The sequence below is a fragment of the Oreochromis niloticus genome, linkage group LG3 (assembly GCF_001858045.2).
Source record: "Oreochromis niloticus isolate F11D_XX linkage group LG3, O_niloticus_UMD_NMBU, whole genome shotgun sequence".
In the NCBI taxonomy this organism is placed as follows: domain Eukaryota; kingdom Metazoa; phylum Chordata; class Actinopteri; order Cichliformes; family Cichlidae; genus Oreochromis; species Oreochromis niloticus.
In genome coordinates this window covers 57,179,603-57,195,951 of record NC_031967.2, presented here as the reverse complement: position 1 = coordinate 57,195,951, position 16,349 = coordinate 57,179,603, and the positions used below count along the sequence as shown (strand labels likewise).

The 16,349-nt window shown below is 39.5% G+C and overlaps 1 long non-coding RNA gene across 2 annotated transcripts; it reads right to left on the bottom strand.

Annotated features, from left to right (window-relative positions):
- Positions 1-4,643: 4,643 nt before the first annotated feature.
- LOC102075951 (uncharacterized) lies at positions 4,644-16,060 on the bottom strand. 2 transcript variants are annotated; one of them, XR_267560.2, is made up of 5 exons: positions 15,927-16,060; positions 7,603-7,776; positions 6,694-6,722; positions 6,469-6,510; positions 4,644-6,082 (listed from the first exon to the last, which is right to left on the bottom strand). It is a non-coding gene; the product is annotated as an uncharacterized LOC102075951 (long non-coding RNA). The 2 variants fall into 2 exon arrangements; XR_002061509.1 differs by having other exon boundaries at positions 6,469-6,722.
- Positions 16,061-16,349: the final 289 nt, after the last annotated feature.

Sequence of the window (16,349 nt, the reverse complement as noted above, 5' to 3'; positions counted from 1 at the left end):
GAAATCGAGCAGCCGCGAGAGAATTTAAGATTAACGAATCGATGGTTCGCAAGTGGAGGAAGCTAGAAAACAAGCTCCGGCAGGTCAAGAAAACGCAGCTGAGTTTCCATGGACATAAGGCGAGGTGGCCCGAGTTGGAGGAAAGACTCGAGCGGTGGATCATCGAGCAAAGAACGAGTGGGAGAAGCGTTTTGACGGTCACCATTCGGCTAAAAGCAGTTTCACTAGCAGAAGAAATGAAAATTGAACATTTCCAAGGAGGTCCATCTTGGTGCTTTCGTTTTATGAAACGGTGCCATTTTTCCATCCGGACCAGGACTACAGTAGCGCAGCAACTTCCAGCGGATTATAATGAAAAGCTGGCCATCTTCCGCTCCTACTGCAGCAAACACATCGGCGACAAAAACATCCAGCCCAGCCACATCACAAACATGGATGAGGTCCCGCTCACTTTTGACATCCCGGTGAGTCACACTGTGGAGAAGAAGGGGACCAGCACGGTAGCGATACGCACAACAGGGCACGAAAAGTCTTCTTTTACTGTTGTGCTTGGCTGCCATGCTAATGGACAGAAACTGCCGCCTATGGTGATTTTTAAGAGAAAGACTTTGCCTAAAGAGAAGTTTCCAGCAGGAATCATCATTAAGGCAAATGAAAAGGGTTGGATGGATGAGGAAATGATGAAAGAGTGGCTGAGGGAGGTGTATGTAAGGAGACCATGTGGTTTTTTCCATGCATCACCATCGCTCTTAATCTGTGACTCTATGCGTGCCCATCTCACAGCCGATGTGAAAAAACAAGTGAAACAAATGAACTGTGAGCTTGCTGTCATTCCGGGAGGCCTGACAAAGGAACTCCAAGCGCTGGACATCGGTGTGAACCGCCCGTTCAAAGTAAGGCTGCGAGCGGCGTGGGAGCGATGGATGACCAATGGAGACCAGTTTCACCAAGAGTGGAAGGCAGCTCCGGGCGAGTTACGCCACAATTTGCGAATGGATTGTAGATGCTTGGGCTAACATGTCTGCTGGCACTGTTGTTCGAGCTTTCGCAAAAGCCAGCATCATTTCCGAGGAGCCGCAAGGCACGGAAAGTGACTCTGACAGTGAAGAAAGTGAACCTGGAATGTTTGATGGAGATTTAGCGCAGCTGTTCAATTCAGACACAGAGGATGAGGACTTCGATGGGTTTGATTGATGACGATTACGGGAATAAAAATGTGAGTACCAAACTCAATTTTCCTCCCGCTTTATTTTTAAATACGCATACATGTATGCGCCCTATTATCAGGTGTGCCTTATGTGTGTGTTAAATACAGTAACCGCACACATAACTGAGACTGCGCCTTTTAGTACGGTGCGTCTTATGGTCGTGAAAATACGGTAGGTTACACACAGGCACATCAGAGGATGACACATCTTTACATGCTGTAACAAGTTTTACTGTCTCACAGAACAATCTCAAGAGTTTGGAAAAGAGGACACGAGGACAGGGCTGTAGATTGGATTGAGGACAGACATCTGTGTGAGGCTGCTATAGTTTTACACTGGCGGCTATTGTCGCTTGCAATATTATTTTCACTCTTTTGTGTCTAGACTTTGTTTCTGCTGCTAGAATTTACGATCAGGGCACGCTGTTGCACATTAAAGATTCAATGGAGAGCTACAGATGGGACAGTTACAGGAAAACGCAGTAGCGATAGACAACCATGGATGTTAGCTTCACCTAGCCTTGGAGTCACCGCCCATCGCAGCAGGTATGCAGGTGTGCACATGTGTTTAATTCAAGTGCCACAGCACTCAGCTGTTGAGTGCGCCAACCGAGCGTCATCAATCCGGTTTTCCCTGCTTAACGGTCGTTCAAATCGTTTATTTTAAACGATCACTTCGTGAAGGAATCTCTCAACTTTATGTGTTAAACTTAGACGTGGCAGCAAAGCATGGGTTATATTCACTTGAAGGAAATCTGCTCGGCTGGAAGCGCCGACATCGGAACTCCACATCTGTCGGGCCGTGGCGGAGGACCCGGATTCACATCCAGGCTGATGAACTCAGACTCCTTTTCTTCTTTTGAGCTGCAGATGATTAAGGTCGGTTCTTTGCGAACCCTTTATTGAATTTTAATTAACCAAACTCCTGGACTTGCTGGGGTCTGTCTAACTGAATTTAACGACCTTCTGACATCCATTAATAAACTGGAGAAGGTGTAATGCTGGGAGATTCATATTGATGATGCATCCTGTAACATAGCTACTGAATTCTTCACTATCACAGAGTCTTTTAACTTTTGGCATTTTTGTTTCGCAATTTTCGGAGCTAGAACGTTTGTGGGAGGCGTCCAAGCTTGAGGTTCACCGGTTACATCTTAAAGAATCTATTTTCTTACTAAAAGACGTGGAAAAATACCAGAACAGTATTTTGCACACCCTATAGCTTCATAAAAAAATCAGAAACTGTTGTTTAACACAGTTAAGAGTGTTTCTCCCTCTGTTCCTCATGCACCAGTTTACTCAACGTCTGATTATAACGAGTTTTGAATTATTTCACAAATAAGGTCACTGCCATCAGGTCAAATATCTCTCCCTCATCTTCTCAGTAGCTATCAAGCTTACAATTTGCTTACCTCTGATACTTGGTCTTCCTTTACTCCTGTTACATTACAGGACATCTGTGCTTTTGATACTGGAGATCACAGTATCATAATAAAAAGGCTTAAGGATATTTCGGGATTACGGGTGTTGTTTGAAAATGGTTCATGTCCTATTTATCTGAAAGCTCTTTTTGTGTTCGTGTAAATCAAGTCATCAACAGTCAACAGTTCAATCAACAGTTCTGACATGTGGGGTACCCCGGGGATCTGTCCTGGGTCCAATTCTCTTTGTATTATATACGTATATTCCCCCTAGGCCAAATTATTAGACACTACAATAATATCTCCTATCATCTCTATGCTGATGGCATTTAGTTATACTGTTTTTACAAAGTCTCTGAGTTTTATAAATTGCCTGAAAGAAATCAAGCAATTTTTAAACAACAACTTCCTCCAGCTAAACTCTGATAAAAAAGAAACTTTAATTGTTGCTCCTGACCATATGATTCCAGAAATTAGGCAGCATGTCAGCTTAGAGCCTTCTGTTAAATTGAGCCTTAGAAACCTCAGCGTCATATTTGACAGCTCGATGAAATCAGCATGTTGTAATAAAAACATCATTATCATTGAGGTTTTAGTAAAGGGTGTCCTTGCCGTATAGGGGTAGGTCTCTCAGTTCTCGGTTACACACACACACGCGCGTTCGCAAGACAACTCAAGTTTCCGGGCATGGAATACACGGATATACGGAAATGGCTGCTCGAACATCTATCCCCATTTCTGGTTTGGTTACTTATATGTCATCATGTTTGTGTCTGCAGGTGAGAAACAAAAGTAACATTCATGTTTAACATAGGGCGGTATGAGTTGAAATATTGTTTATCTCCAGAAATAGGTTACATGACAGAAGTACAATGTCAAAGTCATAGACCTTTATTTTAATGTACATCTAGTGTCATAATAATAATATATTTCTTCTTATTCCAGGCATATTGACAAAAACAATAAGTTAAATCCTTGGGGGTTTGTGTTTCATGGAGGAGTTGACAGCTATAGTCGCTGCATTACCTACATGAGATGCTGCACAGATAACAGAGCATCAACTGCTATGCAACTTTTCCAGAGTCCCGTTGATCTCTTTGGCCTTCCACAACGTGTCAGGGGTGATGCTGGCAGTGAGAATATCGATATTGCACGGTTTATGATTGAACATCGAGGGCCAAACAGAGGAAGCTTTATGGTTGGACGAAGTGTGCATAATCAAAGAGTTGAAAGATTGTAGGGTGAACTAAACAGAGTTGTGTCAGCATACTTTAAAGACCTTTTCCTCTTTATGGAAAATGTTGGGATTTTAGATAGCACTGACCCATTTCATATTAGGGCTCTTCACCATGTATATCTTCCAAGAATTAACAGACCTGTGGATGCATTTGTAAATCAGTGGAACCACCACAGCTTAAGGACAATGGAAAATAACTCCCCGCTGCAGCTGTGGACTGTTGGAATGTTGCAACTTCCTCAGCATCACAGACCACTCAGTCAAGTGCACTTCAGACATCGTTCTTACCATCACCAACAGTTGACAGATGACTTGAGGCAGATCGACGCTTTTAGTGACGATGGAAATCGTGGGATAGAAGTCTTTTTTTTTGATAGCATGTCGCATGCTTCAGTTAAGTTATTAGTAAATTTGTTTGTGTTAATTAAAAAATGTATTTGAGTGCCAGACACTAAAAATTGTGAAATATCATGATACTGAAAAAGGACCAAGGCTATTATTTTAGGTAAAAGTAAGTTAAGGTAAGGTAAAAAAAAAAAAAAAAAAAAAAAAAGCCTTTAAGTCCAAGGAATTGCATATAGAGTTAATAGACAGAATTGGAACCATTTCTGAAGCTCTCCACCAACAAGGTCTGTACCATAGAGTGGTCAAATGGGACCCCCTCCTCAGTAAAAGACACATGATAGCCTGTTTACAGTTTGACAAAAGACTGAAGGACCATTAGAAACAAAATTTACTGAATTTGTGAAACAAAGACTGAACTCTTTGGCTATTAATACATTTTATTATATATACATATTTAAAAAAAATTTACATTTGAAACAATTACAAACATTTTTTTTTCACTTTGTCACTATAGTGCATTGTGTGTAGAGATGAAAATGAATTTAATTCATCTTTGAATAAGACTGTAAGACAGTTAGACAGACATAATGGCAAACCAGTTAAGTGTTCTGAATACCTTCCAGATGGACTGGAAATATATGTATTTTCCATGTTCTGCAAAATTACAAAACTGGAATCCCATTTAATCCAGTATGTGGTGACAAACCCTTCTCTGAAGTGTAACATTACACATAACACACATAACACTGAAAAAAAACACTGCTGTATCAGTAATGCATCACCCCAAGCAAGACGATGTTCAACAGTGAAATTACAGCAGTGAAATTATTAAAATGTCTCATTGTAAAATCATAAACAAGGACCTGCATATGGAAAATCTGCTTTTTGTCATGGTGTGCGGTGTGGCAGGCAGGAATTGGACCCAAAATGCAGGACTCCGAGGAGAAAACGTGAACTCAAAAACTCTGCTTTAATGCAGGCTTGGCAGGAATACAGAACAGCATCAAACTAAACTGGAAAATCTAAGGAAAAGAACTTATAAGGAAACACACAGCATGCAAGGGGAACCGACGTTGACGACGCGACAACAAGCACTAACTGACAGGGACTAAAATACACTGGCAAGCACATGAGGAAACGAGGAACAGGTGGGCACACAGCTGGGACTCATGGACATAATGAGACACAGACCTACAAAGCATAACAGGAAACACACAGACTATTTTACCACACCAACGCGAGGACCCGAACGGAGTACGGAGGGAAAACACAGGTAGGCATGATGACACGACGACCAAACTCAAAGAACTGATACAAAATCAGAATAAACTAGAAAATGATAATAATAAACTCAAAGCGCTGGGTCACCGACCCAGGACCATGACACTTTTTAGTTCGAAGACTAGCTAGATGGCAGCTATTGCACCTGAAAAGTATCCTTCAACTGGGTATGAAACTCAGTTGGTCCTTGGGTGTGAAACGACTGCAATGAAACCTGTATCACAAGATTCTCCTCGGAAACAAATCAAAACTGAAGACAAAATGTCCTTTAGCTGGGTGAGCTGAATGTTTTAGAGTGTAGGAAAGTCAACAGTCTATTAACGACACACTAACTAGAGTTATACGAGTCATCCATCAAGTAAAGTAAAGGCATACAGTAGTGCTAAAGTGGAAATTCCCTCAGCACACTCTGAGGTGTTTTACCTCAGTCCTGTACTCCATCCACTGAAGAGAAGTTCAGCAGTTTCCAAAGACCTTATCCATGAACTGAAGCTTGACATTGGAGTTAAGGCCACACTGTCTGAGTAGAGCCACACTTTGACCACTGATTTCTTTCAGGGTCACTCTGGAGGAATCACTGCATGTCTTGATCTGATTAAGATTGAAAGATTGATACATATGCTTCACATCATTTATTAGGAAAACAGTCATTTCATTTTCACCACAGAGAGGAACAACACATTTGGCTCTTAACTCTGAAAATAAACAGACATCAAACATTTTTGTGATTCATGAAAGAAATAAACTTCTCCTATTAATGTTTGTGTGAGCTAATACACATGTCACATCAAACATGATACACATGGGTAAATATGAGTTTAAATATCAAATGTTTGCATCTAATTATAGTATTTTTCTTCATGTTTTTTTTGGAGAATATGAGTTATTTTATTTTAGGTGTCCATAATATCTATGGCAGCTCATCAAAAGGTCAACAATTAAATAAAAAAGAATGAAACCTTTTGAGGTAAACTCACCAAATACTGAGATTCTGCATAGATCAGTCAAAGCAAGTCGGTCTTCAAAAGATTTTAATATAGAAACATCCACAGACATGCATATCAATGTAATAGGTTAATTATAGTTTAGATCTTGGGATATTATGTATAACTACGATGATTTATCTTCTTCTCTTTAATAATCTTGGAATTGACATTGAAATACAGAAATTAATCCCACTAAGATATCTGAATAATACTCACCACAGTGCAGCATCTAAACTGAAGTCACTCTGCAGGAACACAATGAGACAGGACCAAGAACAGGAAAATGTTAATTGTTACATCTTCTTGTTAACAAAGTGAGAAAAGACACACAAAAAAAGTCATACTAAGCAAACAAGATTAAAACTGACTATAAGTCCATCCAGGATTTGTATTTGTAATGAACTCATTTTTGGCTGCTGTTACTGATCAGTCAGTGTCTCTTGGTGTAACCTGTGGAAGATGTAGGTCTAGTAAAAAGTGAGCAGCTTACTATTGTGAATGGGAGAGAAGTAACATTTCCTGTCATATTTAGGTTTGATACAGCCACATTCACAGTTCATCTGTTTTCAAGAATGAAAATTCTGTTTCTGAAAACATAATGGCTATAAAATATGTATTTACATTTGTTGCATTTACAGTTAGAAGCATGCAGTGTCAAATCCAGGTCTCTATCAAAAAGCTATACACACTGTACTTAACGAGCTGCTCTGCTCCTGTTGACTGTTTTCCACAGAAAGAGGTGGATGTAGAGCCCATTCCAGTTTGACTTAAATCGTTCCTAACTAGAGGTTTGCAGATATTGTTAAAAAATGATCTGTATGTTGTTTTGAACAGAAGCCTGAAATATAGATTCTGGGGACATGTGAAACTAACAATTCATTAAGTGTTAGGACACAAGACCTTTAAATGTGCAGTTCAATGTTACCATGTAAACTGCATATTTAAAGCTTTTTTTCTCTAAAATGAGGAGTAACTTTGTTCTGTTGTTACTGTGGATCATCACAAAGTCAGCCTGCTACACATCCTTATTCTCTTTGTATGTGTGATCGTTTGTTCTGCAGACACGCTGATAAACAGAAACCAACGAAATGTTTTTCCTTCATAATCTAAGTCAAGTAAACTGACCTTTTAAACTGTAGTTTACAGTGTGGACTCTCCAGGTAATCATACAGCTGTTTCATCCCTGAGCCCTCCAGGTTGCATCCTATTAGATCCAGACGTTTCAGATATGGAGGGTTGGACTTCAGAGCACTGAGCAGAGCAGCACAGTTGTTCTCTGACAAAGTGCTGTTCTCAAAGCTGAATAACAATCATGTGAATAACAAAGTGTTATTTTACAAAATTACCTTTATCTTATGAGAAACCAAGTGTCAATGGAAAATTGTACTTAGTAGTCAGTATAAGCTTTTAATGATATAAGTTTGCATATGATAGAATACTGTATGTTGACCTTTTGATGACTTAGACTGTTGTCCACTACAGGAATGTTTTATAAATTCTTTCTCACAGCTGAATAAGCTGTTATTATTTCACTCCTGCCAGGAAGAGGAGAGCTGGACACTCTTATCTGACGCTCCCTAACAAGAAGAGAGGCTGCATCCTTCTGAATCTCACAACACACACGCATACACCTAAACCACTCTTATCTTCACTCCCTACGCACTAACTTTCCTCTGCCTATGAATAGACGTATTCACTGTTGTATTATTTTTGCATATAAATAAAGACAAGTGCAAGAACAGAGCGCTGATCACAGGGCCCCCACTCTGGTGTGAGCGTTCTGTGACCGCCCTTGCAAGTAAAGATCTACAGTGTGTGTCTCTTCACTCTTAGACTCTCAGCTGAAGAAGTGTCATTTAGAATAAATCTCTTGACATTTATTTTGGTCCTTCGAGCCGGATCAGAAATATCAGAACTGTTATCTGTGACTCTGTTCCAAGGATCCAGAACTGATTCCTGACGCCGTGGGAAGCCAGCACCGAAGTCTGTGCACAGCCCTCTTAGACGAGGCCGAAAGCCCTGGGACGTTTAAATTCGGGTCCAGGCCGGTGTTTTTAGTCTGGTCCACGGCGGTGGGATTCAGTCTGACGATCCGAATCACCAGTGAGACGTCTGAGGGTGAGAGAAACACTATTTTGTAAAACGGCCACGAAGGTTTTAAGAAACGCGTAAAATAAAATGATAAAATAGGTTAAGTTCGCCAAAAGGCCAAAAGAACTAAGTTTAGACCAGTTTCAGAGGTAGCCGAAATTATCTCGTGACAAATTATTAAAGAAACGCGTAAAATAGGTTAAGTTCGCCAAAAGGCCAAAAAGAACTAAGTTTAGACCAGTTTCAGAGGTAGCTGTTAAATACTTCGTAACAAATTAGCGCGCAAATGTCTATCTGTGTGTATGTGTGTATGTGTCTAGAAGTAAGTTGATTTTACAGCACAATACGCTGCTGAACTACTTCTATTTTATTTGTTTTCTTTGCTTGAGGCTCACGTACTGGTGACAAATGAGAACGGTTGAGTTTTATCTCGTAAAACTGATACCGCTTCATTTTTTAGAAGTGAAGTCGAAGGGCGTATCAGCAACCACTCTGAAGTCAAGGTTGCCAGTGACAGCCCAGCAAAATCTTTGACAATGGGGAATAAACAAGCAAAATTAACACCTGTTGAGGAATGTTTAGAAAAACAACAAACCGGAGCAGGAGTAATCCAAAAGAGAGGGAGAGGAATGCATAGGGGAAGAGCAAGAGGTAGAGACAGACCTAGATACACACCAAACAGTAATTATAGCACTACATGCTGGAAGTGTGGAAAAGAGGGACATTTTGCACGTGACTGTAAGAAGCAAAGAAGACAGTGACTCAGAACAGGATAGTAGCTCAGGTGAAGAGAACAGTTCAGATTAGGAAGAACATAATAATCCCTCACCAAGTAAAAAATTAGAGATCCAAGTATAAGTTTAAAAAGGGCTGGAAACAGACCCAACTGAATACATATAAATGCAAGAGGAATAAAGTTAAATAAAACAACTGTAATGTCTCAAATTGATAAAAGCAAGGATAACAACCTGTAAACTGGTATTAACAATGAAACATAGTTAGGATGAAGACCATGCCCAGAATGAATAGAATGAAAGAAAATACATAACTCACACAAACACATATTAAATGAAATAGAGAGATGCATAAGGTATATTAAGGTTGTGTCATTGTTCAGCCAAGGAAAATGTGTGAAAAGGAAAATGTCTCCAGCTTGGGAAAGGGTGAGACTGCAGCTCACCCTCAGCCCTTGGTGGACACAAATAAAATATAAATAAAATATTGTAATATACTATTGCTGTTATATAAAAAGATAATAACATTAATAATGAAATAATATTAATATGAAGAGGCACCTCAGTCAGCTATGATGTGAGGTGGATAATTGTTAGAAGTAATCTGCATCAAGCTTAAGGTTTGCTCAAATTCAGTATAATGACATATGAAAAGAAGAAAATAAAGAAAATATGTAAACTACTTAAGTGCATAGAGGCACTTGACCTGCTCGAAAACCTGTCATCCTAGATGAGACATTGCTGAAATATAGAGCACACCTATACTAACACCTAAAAACCCTGTATACAACAGCTAAAGCTTCACAATTGAGAAGCTGAATTAAATATATGGTCACTGCTAAGCTGATGAGCAGGTTACACATTTTTTAGAGCAGGAGCTGCATAAGAACACATCAGAGGGAGGGAAACAGCTATTAAAGCTCAAACATGAAGCTGTCTGTGGCCTCATTTTTCTTTTCCTCACGCTTCTGATTTGTCTTTGGCAGCAGCCTTTTTGCATCCTGACTCGTGTGTAAAGCGTTCAAGCCATCAGTAACTTGTTTTTGTTTTGTTTTGTTTTTTGTTTTGTTGGGTTGAAAAATGAATAAATTTGTGATCATACTTGTGGATCACAGTGACACATAATGATTAGGCATATGATTTACTAATGCAGATGTAATAACTTTATTCTAAAATTCAAGGAGAACAAACAAGAACAACATCTTCAGTTGTGTCTTGTTGTTGTTCTCTGTGCAGTGTGCTGAGTTTTGTTTTTTGTTTCTTTTGTTTTTTGAAATGTTGCTTGAGTGATGAGTACTGTAACTTCTGTTCAGAGCCAGCTGAGAGCTGGGTTGTCTGTTTTGTTTTAGGTGACAAGCCAGAAAAGTTAAAACTTAGTTTCTTGTTTTGAAAAAAAAGGGGGAAAAGGGAGGTTTTGTGTTTCTCAACCAAGAACAACTACAATTTCATTTTCTGTTTTTGAGAAAGGAGAATTTATAATAATAATAATAATAATAATAATAATAATAAAACAAAGAGTGATGTTTTGCTTAAGTGTTGAAGCAGGCTAATACTGCAACATACCGTCTAATGCATGATCTGCGAGCAATATATGAAATCATCTTATTTATCTTTAAATAAACTCCAATTATGGAGACCTGAAGTCACATGCTTAGGGCACACCCTCAGGTGAAGGCAGAGAGCTACTAAACAAAGAAAAGAAGCCATACAAAATGCGCCACAGCCACAAACTAAGCATTCATATTCTTTCTAACTCTTAGTGAGCCTGAGTTATGACCTTGGCTCCCTGTTTTTCTGCTTCCACCAAAGGTGGGGGTGACGCTCCCGTGGCATGTGCTCTGTTCTCTTTACTATCACAAAGAAAAAAAAAAAGAGAGAGAGGCCCCTACTCTCTGAATACAATATTCTCTTCATAACTCGGCAGTATGAAATGTCATGAAACAGTGTAACTCACTCACAGTAAATCAGCAGTATAGGATAATACAAACCTATCTAATAAATCTAATGATTTTCAAATTCTTTTAACTCAGAAGTATGATGTGGCCTACAGCAGTATCATGATTCACTCATTTTGATTATAGGTATAATGTAATATATAACAGCATAATAATCTCACAACTGCTACAAGCACATTTGCCTTTCTTAACACACGCGAGAGAAAGGCAACTGTTGAGAAAATGCTCTTTTGGGTGAGACAGTCCCAGAGGCCCTGCATGCAAGCTACTAACACACATACATGCAATGAAGAACAGCTTACACTACAGCACACACTATACATGTGCCTATATCCCTCATTAGTGTTAAAACAGGGAAAACTTAATAGTTTTGTTATCAAATGCTGAAGTTTATCCACTACTAACAAATAAACTCTCTGGGTTGCAGGACAACAACTTCAAAAAGAAAGACTGGTATGACCAACCAGTGATGAAACAACAAATTTAGTGGTTAAGAGTCAAATGGTGAGATGTTTTCTGCTGATTGAATCATACAAGTGATTACTGAAGGAAGGAAAATTCCTTTTTTGTGCTTTTAAACGTGATCTTACGAATTTTAATATCTACCTGTGTTGTCCTGTCAACTTGGTGGGTTATGAGTTGATTATATTGTGAGGAAAAACAAAAAAGGGGGAGAGAAGGCTGACACAGGGCCTGGCCCGGTGTTTCTCCCCTCTCTGAATAACACAGCCAAAACAACATCATTTTCCTGTTCGTCTGTTTTTGTTTTGTTTTTGTTTTTTCTCTTTATGTTTAATTACAGGCTGCTTTGCCGGTCCTGAAAGCCGAAGCTGACCTGGACTCCTGCTCTCCCCTCTACCATCTCTGACCCTGACCCTGACCAAATGCTGCAGCAGCTGGACCCATAACAACAATCTAAAAATGTCAACAGTGCTACAGGAAAGCGATCTCATGCAGCAGAGACGGAGAGCGTTAAATCCAAGGCCCGTTTCACTACACGGGGGAGATTTCCAGACAGCTTCAGCTGACAGAGCTGTGACGAGACGCCCATTAAGCCCGAATGAAAAGTAAGGCCGAGCAAAAGAATGCTGACCTTGATAACTCTGCATTAACACTGTACAGGACAGTGACGGACCAACACGGATGATCGGGCAGCAGAAGAAAGGGCGTGCCAGAGACAGGAGGAGCAACTGAGGTCAAAAGGCACCTCAGAATGGACAAAACACAGAAGAAGATGCAGGTTTCACCTGCGGTGAGCATGGACACTGGAGAAAGGACTGCCCCAATTGGGGCCAAAACCAGGACAGACTGAACTTTGAGCAGCAGCATAAATGGTCGCAACCGGACTGAAAAGGAGGAGGGCAGGACCCCAGGACACGCTTCAGGCCGTGGTTTACTCAAAACACCAGAACAGGAAAGTGATAAACACGCCAACATACACAAACATACACATCTACACACACTGACTCAGAATGAAGAGAAACACACACCTGAACAGACGTGCACTTGTTGATTGAGTGAGAAATGACACACACACACATCAGACAATGTACACTCATCAAACATGACTGATGCCCTGAACGCCTTGAGACAGATCCAGCAGGCCCAAAATCAGGATTATGTAAATAATACAAGTGACTGCTAAAAAGACTACTACTACCTTTTCACTGTGTAATACTTTTTGTTAAAAACCAACGGTGCAATAGACTTCAATACTTGAAATACTTGAAATACTTGCAATTCCTTTGTATTCTTATTCTTATTTATTCTATTTATCCCTTTTTGTATTTTTACTTTTATTTTGTGTCTTTGTAACATGTATCCTGCCATGTCTAAAACTCATGATTAACCGTATAATTGTTTCCACTGTTGCTGCATACATAGCCGTGACAAATGATGATGATGATGACCCCGACCTGTTGGAACATGAAGACTTTGTGTGATTAATGATGATGTGACAGAAAATGTACAACAAGATGTTACATACTGATATCTCACTTGAAAGTTATACTGACAACAGGAGGGAATGTCAATGGAAAATTGTACTTAGTAGTCAGTATAAGCTTTTAATGATATAAGTTTGCATATGATAGAATACTGTATGTTGACCTTTTGATGACTTAGACTGTTGTCCACTACAGGACTGTTTTATAAATTCTTTCTCACAGCTGAATAAGCTGTTATTATTTCACTCCTGCCAGGAAGAGGAGAGCTGGACACTCTTATCTGACGCTCCCTAACAAGAAGAGAGGCTGAATCCTTCTGAATCTCACAACACACATGCATACACCTAAACCACTCTTATCTTCACTCCCTACGCACTAACTTTCCTCTGCCTATGAATAGACGTATTCACTGTTGTATTATTTTTGCATATAAATAAAGACAAGTGCAAGAACAGAGCGCTGATCACAGGGCCCCCACTCTGTTGTGAGCGTTCTGTGACCGCCCTTGCAAGTAAAGATCTACAGTGTGTGTCTCTTCACTCTTAGACTCTCAGCTGAAGAAGTGTCATTTAGAATAAATCTCTTGACACCAAGTAAACAGTTAATTGAGGTACAGACTATTGCAAACTGTACAGAATACTGTTGAGTGCAAACATGCAAAAAACCAAAACAAAAACACACACATTTGGTAATCTGTATTGGTTTCTTATGTTTATATTCTGTTCCATTTGTGTGCTATTCTTAAAGTTCAGGGTTTAGTTGAGTTTCTGTTTATCCAGCAGTATCAGGGGTAAAACTCTGACAGTTGTCATTCAGTCTTTGTCAGGATGTCTGTTCTTGTCACCTAGTTTTGGTACCTCTCGTCACAGCTCTCATAGTTACACAGTTATCATCATAGCCTCATAGTTATCATAGCATTTATCACTGTGGGGTACGCCAGTGTAATTTTGAAGCAGACCCAAGAGCAGGACACGGAGGAAGACAAAACTGTGGTGAAATACAAGAGAGCCCGTATTGTGTAGAATACTGGTACATACAACAAGGCAAAAGCAACAGGTGGCGAGAACTAAAACTAAGCCTGAACTGGGCGAGACTAAACTATGACTGCTATGATTTTACTATGACAAAACTATGAGGACACTGATACAGACCTGAACACGATGGTGAGCAAGAGCATGAGAGAAACTGTGAAGGTATAAACTCAAGATTTGAACATGCCCTGAACACCATCGTGACACACAATCACATGACATGGTACAACAGATGACCTGACACTGACTGAACAGAAAGACACAGACTAAATACACACAGGGGGTGATCAAAATAAAATGAAACACAAAAACACTGGGTCACCCAGAACCATGACAGGGTTCTTAGTTGTTTCACAGTCTCGTCACTGCTTAGTCAGATATTTAGTTTTGCCCAGTTTATGTTTAGTTTAGTTTCGCCCCACGGGTATCTTGCCTTGTATCTTTGTTTCTCATGTTTCAGCTTAATAAAGGCTTTTTATTCACGTTCAAATTCTGTTCTCCTGCATTTTGGTCCTCCACTTATACTCCATACAGTCTGCCCACAGACCATGATAGTAACACCCTCAAACAAAAACTGGATCATCCCAAAGTCAAAACTCCCAAGCACAATTTAAACAACATAGTATACACTGTGAAATTCTGTGTGATTGCTCAGACCTCTAAATGAGGGAAATGAAAGCACCACTCTCAAAACGCATGGCACAAACTAGAAGAGCCACACCAAAAGGACAAATACAGCTGCATCTAAAGGACAAAGGTCACTCTCACTCACACTCTGACTTTCAAGGACACCAGTTGTCACATTTTGGACAGAGAAGACAGATGGTTTGAGAGAGGAGTGAAAGAAGCCATTTATGTCCTCTGTGGATGACCATCATTAAACAGAGGTGGTGTCTTACGAAACCAACCATTAAGAACCTATTTGGGCTCTGTCTAAAACCTCAAACAAAAGTTTAGCACGTGTGTGTTTACGTGTAAGATAGAGATTGTAACATTTATTTTTAGCAAATATAAACTTTACTTACATGATGATTTTACTTCAGCTGTTAAAGCATTTATTTATTTTGACAGAAAAAGATTTTGTCCCAAAGTTTTGGACACAGTCTGTCTTTGTATCTTAATTAAACAATAAAAATGCAGACATTGACAGCTCTTCTTAAGCCTGCAGAACCCACCATACAACTGGTACACAGGGATTAGAACTAAATAATGCTTTTAGAATCAGTTTATTCCACTTGTTTATTTTTATCTTTAAAATGTCAGCATGTGAACAGGATCTGAAACCAGCAGCCTGCATGTTATTAGTCGGCTGCTCTAAACTCTGGTGTTTGTCCCACCCAAATTATCCCCCTAATATTTCCAGGTCTCATGGTTACTGGTACAATACTGGGCTGAAGATTTTTATATTTCTGTCATTGTGTGTAGGATTTCCCAATATTTTACGTCCTGGATTTGAAGGAATCAATTAAAATATATCTTGTTCATATATACAGTTCCCACAATCACACGCTAAAATCGAGGTCCTGGATAAATAAAGTTAAGGTATACTATTGAAACCATAAAATACATTTAAAAAAAAGTTGGATCAGTGCCTCTGTATCATCTGTCTAACAGCACTGCCGTTGGGTTATAAGGACATCACTTCATAGTTCAAAAGACCTTCAGAAATAACAACAGATTCAGTTAACTGACCTGAGTGTCTCCAGTCTACAGTTTGGATGTCCCAGACTAGCAAACAGTGCCTCTGCTGGATCCTGCAGCTTGATTGAACTCAGCTGCAGCTCTCTCAGATTGGAGTTGTTAGATATCAGAGCTGAGGTCACAGTTTTACAATGATTCTCTGAGAGCCAAACATCATGAAGTCTGTGTTGACATGTGTGTTAGAAAATATGTTATTATGAAGAAGACACATTATATTTACTTCATACACTTAATGAAAAACAACTGGACACTTTGTCTTCACATCAGTGTTTCAATTGATCTGAATGTTTGACATGAAACATTATTTCTTCTCAGTCTCTGTCAGACCCACCGATTTTTAATCTTTCTTTAGATTTAATATGCAAGCCAAGGAGAGAAAAGAGGGACAGCATTCAGGAATAAGCATGGCATAAA